The 12646-nt window shown below is 39.4% G+C and overlaps 1 pseudogene; it reads right to left on the bottom strand.

Moving 5' to 3' along the window:
- Positions 1-293: 293 nt before the first annotated feature.
- Positions 294-12646, bottom strand: part of LOC109490039 — a 28209-nt pseudogene continuing 15856 nt past the window's right edge.

The raw sequence follows: 12646 nt of genomic DNA, 5'->3' as shown, positions 1-12646 counted from the left end.
CCAGGCTTTATTCCAAACTTTGAAGATAGAGCAGCAAACAAAACACAAAACTCCATACCTTCATAAAACTTACCTTTTAGTGGGAAGACACAATGATAAACAAAATACGTAAATCAGACAGGATGCTGGATAATGATGAATGCATAAGGACTACAGAGAAAAGTAAGTCCGCGGAAAAGAACAGGCATGCTGCAGGAATGGCAGGGGGAGAAAGGGCTATTTTAAATGAGGTTTAGGTATGGAATTTTTGAGCAGATCTTTGGGCAAAGATGAGAAGATCACCTGAGAATCATTCATGGAACAACACCACCACCATCACCACCATCACTTTTCCCCGCAGTCCGGAGCCATGTGGTTTGTTGGGTGGGGGCTGAGGCCATGTGGGCTGTGCTGGGTTGGAGGGGCTCCGTGTCACAGTCCGCAGGGATGGTAGCGGTGATGAGCGATGGCCGCCTGGGCTCGCAAAGCTCTCTCTCCACCACCGCACTGTCTCTGACCCGGGAACTGTGAGGCCAGGCTATCCTGGGCAGGGACTTAACGACAACCTTGGCCGAGTCCAGCTGCAGCTCCATAGGCAGCTGGAGTGTCACCATCACCATCTTCGTCTGGTCTTCAGTGACTAGGTGCCAGGGCTTGTGCTGCCGTGGGCCGTAGTTCAGCACCTGGTTGCGAATCTCCACGGGCCTCCGCAGGTGTACCTGCCTGCTATGTGAACTTGTTATAGACGCAGGCAGTGCACTTGAAATTTCGCACCGCCTTGGGCCTTCTGACGTGTATACCCAGCTGCTGGCAAAAGTGGGGCCGACCCTCCGGGTGGGGGGCGACCCACCACGTGATTCGGCAGTACCCCTTTTAGGAGCAGGGCCTCGCAGCCGAATGGGTATGATTGTGCTTGTTCAGGTTGGCTTGGGCACAGACGGTCTTGCCACAGAGGTGGCCCTGGACGGGCTTCTTGCCCATGTGCGTGCGCAGGTGCAGATTGAGATCGGCCTTCTGGGTAAAAGCGTGGCTGCAGAATTCACAGACAGACGACCTCTCACTCCTGTGCTTGACCCTCACGAGCATCTGCAGGCGATTTCTGTTCGCGGCTGGTGCCCCCCGTCCTGGCGCACAAACAGCTTCTCCACATGCTGCTTAAAAGCCTCAAGCGGCTGCAGTTCCCTTGAGACACGAAGCACTTGGCACAGGTGGGACAGAAGGGGGGCTTGGCAGCTCGAATGTGGGCTCTGCAAGTCCTTCGTAAACTGCTCGGGGTGGGAAGAACACGTGTAGGGCATCTTTCTTCTCCTTGTGCGATGCCAGGCGCAGTTACAGCTCCATCCTTCCCTGGAAGACCTCCTGGAACACGGAGCACGTTCCCAGCCGTTCATATGACTTCGGGCTTTATGCTCCAAGAGTTTCTGAAAATAACACTTCACACACTGGGGACACTGAAAGGGTTTCTCCCCAGTTATTTTCTGTTGTGGACTTTAAGATTATATTTGCTAAGGAAAAACTTTTTGACAGAAAAAGGAAGACCTGATTGTCCTTCTTTCACCTGTTTCTTAAGTGCTCTGAATTAAAAGTAATATGCCCAAGTGGCATATTTTGAAGTGACATTCTAATTTCCTTCAAAGGCGTATAGATACCTTCTAGGATGATAGGGGTTGGGTGCCCATTTCTATGGTACTGTGTGGGGGGGCGGGGGGGACAGCACCTAGAGAAAGTATTTCAAGCCTAGTGAAAAAATCCTCTATGGATTTGAGAGCTGACTGGGAAGTCAGGATAGGACAGCAGTCAGAGGGAAGATGATAGCACAATGCGTGGTATAGAAGGCTTGGCCTCAGTAATTGTGAAAAACATAAAGAAATTTACGGTGTGCAGGGGACCTGCTTAGAATTACCAAATGATGCTTCATATACTACTTCTAGCCCAGAATCTTTTATGTTCACAGTTGTTTGATAAATATCTCACTACAAAAACTCCTAATCCTTTACCCAATTTGAGGATAGAAGATGTGTGCATGCATCTGGAATTATGAAGACAGACTGAGTGTATGCACTTTGGAAAAGCAGGCTCAAACGAACTCACAAATGGATAAGAAAACCGTCTCTGCAGTATGCAAAGGGGGCTATCTCTCTGGACTTTTTAAATCTTTTTATTTTGTTATTGTTTCTGTTTGTATTTTAAATATTAAAATTGCTTGTGTTTTTACTTCTAAATATCTAACAAAGAAGTCATTATCTCACATTGCTCCTTTAAAACAGTTATAAAAGCATTTCTTGTATCACCATACAATTTATTACACTTCAGTGATATTTCGTTCCTTGTATGATAGGAAGTTAATAGGCCTCACGAACTATATCTAGAATACAAGTTGTACTGGTAGCATATTCCAACCTCTAAATGCCTTTCATGTCAGCATGAGAGATACCATCAGGCATTTGAAAGCTCTGGCCTATTTATAAAGATACCATCAAAACCTGCCTGATGTAGCTGACTTATGAATCAATTATCTGAACTACACCAAGTGATGTATCTATTCTGAATTTTAAAGTCATATATTTGAAGCTAAACTACAAACAGATAAACTATTCAACAGCCTATCATGATTCTTATCTTCATGTTTATATCTGTCAAATGTAAGGAGACTAAAAGCAAAATCTTCGAGATTTTACTGGGAAGCGTTTACAAAAAATAAATCACACATACAAATTCTCCCTCTCTCTAGCACACACACACACACACACACACACACACAAGCACACCCACCTGGCTATCAAATTACTTATGACCTGAGGGAAAATGAGCACAGATCAAAAAGTAAAATTTAAATAAAATCAAGTGCACAGAAAGGGTTACTCTTGTTGTAAAGGGGAAAAATAACAATCGGTAAAATTTATTCTTTTAAGTTCTAGGTCTTAAACGGCTGAGTGTTGCAGTAAACAGAAATGACATTGTTGTTGTAAAAGTTACAAAGCCACTGGCTATGGAGAGGAAACGGTCCTGTTTCATCCCAGATGTTGTTGCAAATAAGCCAAACCTAAGAGAGCTGTGTTTCCTTTCTGTTTTCTTTCTAGGCGATACTTCACAAGGTATATTCAATTCAAGGAGCTACACTTCATTTGTAAATATTAATTATGTCACTTTTATTGCTTTGTTTGGTAGGTTTCAAATTTTGGGAAAGTTTTGCTCATGCTAACCAACCAAACCCATGAGAAATGGAAACATTAAGGTAACAAAGTATTAATAAAGACTGAGAAATGTAGTAACTTTACTTAATGAATTATCTTCTCAATACAAAAACCTGTGGGAAGATACCAAATTGATACCAGAAGTTCAGTTTTCTGCATATAATTGTAATAAAAGAAACTCAACAACTTACTGCTTCCTTGAAAGACAGTAACTGCCAAGGTGAGTAAAATATAAGAGGCAGTTAGGCAAAAAATGCTGATGAGCGTTTGGAGTTTAATACAACATAAACCAAGATTTCTGAAGTCATGTTCCCTATAGCAGAATCTCCTGGGAGGGTAGATGTGAGGGGATGGAGTTAATTCAAAATTCAGAATCTTGTGTATGGAAGAGTTGAATTGCTGTTTGTGCTTCTGAAGCTGACATTACTCTGTGTATTAACTAACTGGAAATCAAATAAAACCTTAACAAAATGCAGAGTCCTGGGCCCCACCCTGGATTTACTAAATTAATACCTGTGGGCATATCCTAGGAACTAGTCTTAACATATTTTTTAGTACTTCTTAGGCCCACTCAAGCTTGAAAAACCTTTTTGTTAAAGGGGGAGTCAAGAAAGCTGGCACGGTAAGCAGGAGACAGGGCAGGAATGGCCGAGGCATCACGATAAGGGGTTTGGTATTTATGCTGAACATGGTGGGTAGCCCTTGAGCAGGAGAATGACGTACACACATGTGTGTATTTAAAATATTATTTTACCTTCAGGGTCAAGAAGGGCAATGGGAAGAAAAGAATGATGTCTGGGAAACCGTGGTCAGGAAGTGGTTGTAGTGATCTAGTCCCGAGAGGGTAGTGGGTTGTGCTCATAATAATTCAAACAATATTAAAAGCCATAGCTGGGGCGCCTGGGTGGCACAGCGGTTAAGCGTCTGCCTTTGGCTCAGGGCGTGATCCCGGTGTTATGGGATCGAGCCCCACGTCAGGCTCCTCCACTATGAGCCTGCTTCTTCCTCTCCCACTCCCCCTGCTTGTGTTCCCTCTCTCGCTGGCTGTCTCTATCTCTGTCAAATAAATAAATAAAATCTTTAAAAAAAAATAATAAAAAAATAAAAATAAAAAAAAATAAAAGCCATAGCTAACATTTACTGAACCATTATGTGCCATAAGAAAGTGCTTTCTAAGCATTTTCTCACTTAAATTTTAAAACTACTCTACAAGGTAAGTGGGAACTATTACTATCCTTATACAGACAAAAGAGAAAACCTCAACTCAGTAATTCAGTACTTTATATAATTGGTAAGTGGTAAGACAATGATCTGATCCACATCTCTCTGACTCAGCTGCCCATATTTTTAACTGCGTGTTACTGTCTAAAAAGTGAAGCAGGGGCGTCTGGGTGGCTCAGTCAGTTAAGGGTCTGCCTTTGGCTCAGGTCATGATCTCAGGGTCCTGGGATCGTGTCCCACGTGGGGCTCCACGCTCATTGGGGAACCTGCTTCTCCCTTTCCCACTGCCCCTCCCCCCGCTTGCGCTCTCTCTCAAAAATAAATTAAAAAATCTTAAAAAAAAAAAGTGAAGCCGCAGATTAGGGACCTACAGAGAAGGTGGAATCGATAGGATTGATGGCTGCTTATATAACAAAAGAGACAGGGACGCCCAAGATGAGGTCTGGAATTTGAGGTGGATTGTAATGTTTTCCACTGACATAAGTGGGTACAGTAGGAAGAAAGAGAATATATTCAGTTTTGAACTTTGAGTTTATGATGCCTCTGGAACGTCCATGCAGGAAGAGGAATACATTTTGGGGTTGAGGATACAAATCTCTGTAAGACTGTAATTTGAAGAGTCAGATGCACATCGAAGAAACTCAAACTCTTAAGAAGGGATGCTAATGCCCAGAGGCTTGAATATAGTGAGAAGTAAAGAAGACACACTACAAGAAACCTTGGCAGCACTAACCGGCAGAGGAGGAAGTCACTAAGAGTGTTACCACAGAATATCTTCTCCAAACTGGGTCTTTCTGAGAGGTGCACTAGTAATTAATACAGCGAGGTGATGGGCATTAATGGGTTCCGATCCAGGCTGGCCAGGACATAAGGCCACCCTGCTCTAAGGAGACTAAGAAATGAGCATTTTAAAAGGCAGGAAGAAAACCAGCCAAGAGTAGTAACATGGGGGGCGCCTGAGTAGCGCAGTCGTTAAGCGTCTGCCTTCAGCTCCGGGCGTGATCCTGGCGTTACGGGATCGAGCCCCACATCAGGCTCCTCCGCTATGAGCCTGCTTCTTCCTCTCCCACTCCCCTGCTTGTGTTCCCTCTCTTGCTGGCTGTCTCTCTGTCAAATAAATAAATAAATCTTAAAAAAAAAAAGAGTGGTAACGTGGAAGCCAGGAGCACCTACAGCATCATTGTAAGGGTTATGTGTGCATAAACATATTTGCTCCTGGGAAGCCCATAATTCCAGCCACGATTCCAGTCTTCACGGCAAGTACACAATGAGTGGGGAAAAATCACTTACAGAATGTTGCCTTCTCTGGCTGTCAGGTCATATTCTACAGAAGGATAAAACTTCTAACTGGATTTAAATGGCTGTTTCGTGAAAATTTCATCTCTTTCTTTCTGCAGTATTCTTCAGTTGCTGTGAAAAAGCACAATAACGCTTTTTTTTTTTTGGAGGGAGGGGTAAGGGGGGCAGAGGGAAAGGGAGAGAGAATCTTCAAGCAGGCTCCACTCCTAGTGCAGAGCCCCATGTGGGGCTCGATCTCACAACCCTGAGATCATGATCTGAGCTGAAACCAAGAGTCATGCTTAACCACTGAGCCACCCAGGTGCCACATACATATTATTTTTTGAAAAATGTTACAATATCTTCATTTTGGGCATGCACTAAGGAATCATGATGAAGACAAGGCTGCCCTCTTTGTCATCTGCTATCCAGAAATGATCTCAGGTTTACACCTCCGGGAAGATTTGTACAGATCACAGATCTAATCTACAGTTATTTATTTTTGCATTTATTTCAGAGAGTGGCATTTTTACAATGCTGATTTCAAATTGTGGATTAAGCCTTATTTCATTTTGGTATCCTGAAATGAACTTGATGGTATGATTTTCTTACAATTATTGGAGACAATATTCTCAGGATCAGTTTTGTCCTTTGTTAGAAGAGGAACATTATGGCCTAATAACTCTACTCAATTTCCTCTTCTTCCATAAACATCTCCAGCATATTCTAGCCAAATAGGGCCCTGTTCTTCCTTTTTCATTCCCTGCAGTAGTGCTGGTTATTTTTTCCTACATAGCACTTTGGGTATTTTATAACTGTCTCTTAACACAATGAAATATTCCTTGTTCGTTATGCTGGTTTGTACTCCATTGTGGATAAACTCAGGCTTTTATAAATGTAAATGCAGAAAATTAATCTTTGATATATGTATTTTTGTCCCTAATAGTCTTGTGAAGTCCATAATAGTGGAGGACATTAACATGCACTGTTTAAGAACGTAATAAACACTCAAAAAACATTTATTGAAGTTATTAAATTTCAGGACTACTCAGGTATAGAATGATACCTTGTATAAAGCAGATACAGAAATTTTCAGTTGGCCCTGATAACCTACTGGTAGGTTGTAGAACAGTGCTTGATATTAAAATGCTCCACTCTTTTTTCTGCATTTTTTATTGTTATATCAGGAGATTTGCAAAATGGACTGTACTGTCTTGGGTAATTGAGTAAAGGAGATAGATAAATTGACACTATCTGTAAATAGGAAGCATCGGAAGTACCATGTAAATATACTTTAATTATCAAAACATGTAATTGTAACAAATTCCTCTAATTTTAAGCTTATTTTATCCTTAGAAATATTAAAAAACATAACAAAAGACATTATAATAGGTCTATCTTTGCACAGAAGCTGATCAGAAAGTATTCTTTCAGGGTGCCCGGGTGGTGGCTCCGTCCGTTGAACAACCAACTCTTGGTTTCAGCTTAGGTTGTGATCTCAGGATCGTGAGATCAAGCCTGGGGTCTGGCTCCACACTCAGCAGGGAGTCTGCTCAAGATTCTCTCTCTTCCTCTCCCTCTGCCTCTCTCCCCAGTCACACGCACATGCTCTCTGTCTAAAATAAATAAAATCTTTAAAGAAAGAAAAGAAGAAGAAGAAAGTATTCTTTCTGAAGCACCTGATGGCTCAGTCAGTTAAGCCTCCAACTCTTGATTTTGGTTTAGGTCATGATCTCAGGGTTGTGAAATCAAGCCCCATGTTGGGCTCCCCCCCTGGGTGTGGAGCCTGCTTAAGATTCTTTCTCTCCCTCTCCCTCTGCCCCTTCCCACCTTCTCCCTCTCAAAAAAAAAAAAAAAGTATTCTCTCTCATATGTGTATTAAAAACAAAGTCTAGAGCTGCAAAAGAAATTCAGTTAAAGATGTGTAGGAATATAATAAAAATTTAAATATTTGATTCGTAGTATGAAGTAAATGAAACCTGTGACCCTCCAGAACACATTTCTTTGGATGTAATAAGTGTGATATCTTCCATACTTAATGTTGTCTATAAATCAAAGGAAATTAAAAAGAGCAGTTACTCCATATAAAATGAGTAAAGGCCACAAAGAAGAAAATAAAAATAACCAATGAACAGATCAAAAATTAGTCAAGTTGATAGTAATCAAAAAAATTAAAATAAAAATAATGAAAGTTTTGGCCTCATCTATCATATTGGTAAATGTTAAGATGAGAGTAATATTCAGTGCCAAAACCAGGATAGCAAGCCTGGCATGTCTGACACCTTGTTGGTGCCTTGCACGTGGATTAAACTTCACAGGAAATTAATTTGTCAATATGTATCAAGAGCCCATGTTGATAAATCTGTTTTTTTTTCTGACTATGTGCATGGCACTGTGTAGACTTAGTACATTTTATTAAAAAATAAAATCAAATTAAAAACATAGCAGAATCCTTTAGATAACTCCGCATTATTCATTTCTTCTGACATAATTGTTTAATTATTATTAGAGGGGGAAAGGACAAGAAAATACATGTATATTCTCTTTTTCCACATATTCAGTTCTGTGAAAGTTATACATCCTATAATTTATATCTCAATTTTCAAATTTAGAATAGTTACCACTATGTCATAATGTAGGGTAGTTGACATTTCTACCATGTTTTCTTTAAAGTTTAAATTATTTCAGTTATGTCTTTATGTGAAAAGGAGAAAAAATTCTGATTTTCTTGTACCATTTTATGTAGCTATATTCCACTTGATTACAAAAGGTAAATTTATGCAAAAAATTGCTTTTGAAGTTTAAAACGATATGTTTTCAAGTGGATATATACTTAAAACTATGAAGAAAGTGTTTTCTTTTTTTCCATTGTTCTGACCTGGGTCTGAATCATGGGCAGCATTTTATTCATTGTGCTTCTAATTTTTAAAAATATAGAGATAAAAAAATAAAAATCACATTTACTCAATGCCTCATCCAAGCTGATTTTAAGAGCTTTTACTCCCTCTGAGGTACTCTTTAGTTCATTGACATATTTTAAGGGCTAAATGCACTACTTGGAGGTTTTAAATTTCTTTTTTGTGTGTGTTTAAAATTTCTAATGAAATTGGAAGGAAAGAGAAATAATACATAAGGAAATCATGTCTCTTTAATTCCTTCAAGACACGAAGAGGTACACACATAAAACACAGTCTTTTGAAATAATATTTAAATCTTCTTGCTATGAAATACTTAGTATTTCAGGATTCATCTTACAAATTGTTTTAACTTAGTGGGAGTAATAGGAAATTTTAAAGTATTCAATGAGTTATTCAACTAATATATATTGCTATTTTTATAGATGCGCATATTTAGAATAAATATTATTTCTTATTTTAGCTTTATACATTTTTAAAAAATTCCACAAAGTGACTTATAATATTTTACTTCATGATTTTAACCATTGATGTGACAATACTTTTTTCACCTTCACTTGGTCATTTTATTTTTATAGGTATGACACTTATTTAATGAATGTTCTATAGTTAAATATTAATGATTTTTCAATTTTGTTATAATATATACTGGTGTTATATGTGTCATTACACACATATTTTTTCATAAAATTATCATATAAATAAAGGAACATTCTAGAATAGGAAAATGTTAAATAATTGCCATGTTTTAAGATTCCTGATACCTCTTACCAAATTACTTTCTAGAAAAGTCTTCCAACCTATACCATCTCCAGTACTACCGAAGGTATGATAGTATCTTTGCTTATCCATTATTTCTTTAGTTTTTCAGCATCTTCTGCATTTGGTCCTTAGGAGATTTTTTTCTTATGGCAAAATTCATTTTCTATATTTGAGAAAATGCATTCTGCTACGGAAGAAAGGAAAATGAGTAGAATAACCTTCGTGTTAAACTGTGGTGCATGTTAGAAAGATAAAGTGGATCATATATCTGTGAATATAGAAAGGGATGGGAGAAAGCAGAAATACCTAACTAATATTCACAAGGCACTAAATATACATGAGGCACCAGGGGCACTAAATATTCATGACATACTAAATATACATGAGACATTCAATATTCTTGCAGTCTTAATTCAGCCAACATTTGATGACTGCCATCATGGCCCCATGAGTCCTCTGCCCTTGTAAGGAACATTCAAACCTCAGTTTTTGTCCTCGTGTTCACACCATCATCACACCACGAACACTGCAAACCCTAAGAATCGGGTAGCGTCTTTTCAATTTAATTGCATTATATTCTCAGCCAGTTAAACACACATCTCTTTCGCTTTGCTTTGTGCTGTGTGCCCTAAATTCAAGTCATTCAATTTGTTCTGTGAGCCTTTCTGTTCCCTAATCTCTGGGGTAGTTTGTCGGGTAACATACTTGTACTTGGAGGCAACCTTTGTGTGAAGATAATTTTCCACATGACACTTTCTTACCTTTGCAACTGTACATTTAAGCATTTTTAATACATTTTAAGCATTTTTAGGTTTTGGTTTTTGGGTTGTTTTTTGTTTGTTTGTTTGTTTTTGAGAGAGAGTGCGTATGTGGTGAGTGAGGGGTGGGGAGGGGCAGAGGGAGAAGAGAGAGAATCTTAAGCAGGCTCCATGTCCAGTGTGGAACCTCATGCTGGGCTCGATCTCACGACCCTGAGATCATGACCTGAGCTAAAATCAAGAGAGGGACACTTAACGAATTGAGCCACCCAGGTGCCCTCATCTTTTAATAAACTTTTAAGTCTATGGTACGGTATTATTAACTAAAAGCACAATATTGGACAGCTGGTCTTTAGAACTTTTTCACCTTGGAAAAGGCACCATTTTTATGAGATTTTTTCCCCAAATATCTCACAGGAGTTCTGGGCATTAAGGAGGGCAGTAATGAGAATATGTTTTGAGTGGTGTCACTGGCTCTATGAGAGTAAGGAATTTTAGTATTCTGGTTGTCATACTCTATTCTTGGCTTTCTGTTGATGTACCAGAGTCAGATGTTTTTCAATATTGATAACATACTTTCTTTCTCACTCTGTAGTAGTATAATGCTATCCTGGTGAACAGATAATTATATTATATGTAGTTAAAGGTGATGGTGTTTGCAAGGAAGCTCCTTGAAAGAGTAGTTTCATTCTGGATAGATCCGTACATAAGAATGAACAAACAATTCTAGGTTCCTTCTTTGCTACTGTTGAGTTACCAGGAAGCAGGCCGAATGTGTTAGCTGCTGCTGCTAGAATCGTGCCATGATATATGGGTCTTATATGAATGTTAGCAAGCACATAGGAGAAAGGACTCTCCGCTATGACAGGTGAGGATGACAAGCGATGGGTACATGGGTGGCTGTCTCAGTTTGGGAAGAATAATTCTCTGGTATTTAGACTAAAACTTTTCCTTTACTAGGCACCAAACAGTGTTCTTTCACCCTTTCAAACTGAAACAGGGACCACACACTTATATAGTAAAATTAAACTTATAAGACTCCTAGATCAAGTGAAATACTTTTATAAAAGTACCCACTGAACACAACCATAAAAGAGATGAACACCTCATGTGGTTGCCACAAAATAAACTGTATCAACCAATAATTTAACGGTAGTCTTGAAATAAGAGTGGTTTTATTATTAGTGGAATATATAATTCTTAAAGAATTGAGAGCTTGGAATTAAAAATAGAACAGGTGCCCTAGAACTCATTTAATCTATACATCCACTAGGTTTTAATTAAAATCTTATATACACCCTATTTGCAAAAAGTATTTTTGTGGTAGCTATTGTATGTATGTTTTCTAGTTTATGGTTTCACACATACTAGGACCTAACAGATTCACTAGTTCCTTAGAAGACTGTCTTAACATAAAAGTCATTAGCTGTGCAAGGAGGAAGACATAGTGAGTTACATAAGCAACTGCAAATTTTGGATAAAGAACAGATTCCATGCGTGTGTGGTTCTCTCACATAGTAATAAGAAACCCTTGGCAGGGTGCCTGGGTGGTGCAGTCGTTAAGCGTCTGCCTTCGGCTCAGGGCGTGATCCCAGTGTTCTGGGATCAAGCCCCACATCAGGCTCCTGTGCTAGGAGCCTGCTTCTTCCTCTCCCACTCCCCCTGCTTGTGTTCCTTCTCTCGCTGGCTGTCTCTGTCAAATAAATAAAACAAAATCTTTAAAAAAAAGAAAGAAAGAAGCCCTTGGCAGTCTCTTAAATTCCTTTTGACTGAGGTCATAGTTAGGGCTACCCATGGACATACCTGAGCCTGCAAGAAGGAATCGTGTCACCTATAGTATAGAAGACGAAGGACTGAGAAAATAGGCACCGCTACATATGACACCTGCAATCAAAGAGTTCCCCGTCAGTGGGAGCTCATACAACCGCTGCGGATGGAACATCTCTGCCGTCCTGAGACTCATTCCCGCACCAACTTACATTCCACAGTCATCGATTTAGAGTCCACAAAGCACCGCAGAACAATTAATATCTTTACTAAACTTTCTCAAAGAAGTTGGCCTGTAAGTTCTGAAATAAAAGAAAGTATATAGCATGTCACAGAGTCAACTATGTTAAAAATCCACCTACCTTTGCTAATCTCCCTGAAGATCTAAATATTACAAAAGTCCCCAGCCCTGACTCGCCTTTCTGATTTCATCCAAAACGTCTTTTACTCTCTCAAAACATGAATTCCAACTTTATAATATTATCTCCTGTCTCTGTTATGTTATTTTGGAGACTGATTTCATCACACACTGGTGAGGCAAACTCTTCATCATCCATTATCACAAGTAACTCAGTAGTGTCAGCTAGAAACTTCCATATAAAACAGAGTGAGGGGGAAAAGTTTGCTCGTTGTCCATGACACACTGGTGATATAAAAATGCCTTGGCATGGTAAGTTTTCTCTTCTTTTGGTTTCCTTTCTTCCCCCCTGTAGTTTCCTATTCTTTTTTTCCCCTTTCCTTTGTCCATTTTCCTTATGTCCTCTTTCCTTTT

The sequence above is a fragment of the Ailuropoda melanoleuca genome, chromosome 16 (genome assembly GCF_002007445.2).
Source record: "Ailuropoda melanoleuca isolate Jingjing chromosome 16, ASM200744v2, whole genome shotgun sequence".
Taxonomy (NCBI): domain Eukaryota; kingdom Metazoa; phylum Chordata; class Mammalia; order Carnivora; family Ursidae; genus Ailuropoda; species Ailuropoda melanoleuca.
This window is presented reverse-complemented; position numbering and strand designations above follow the sequence as displayed.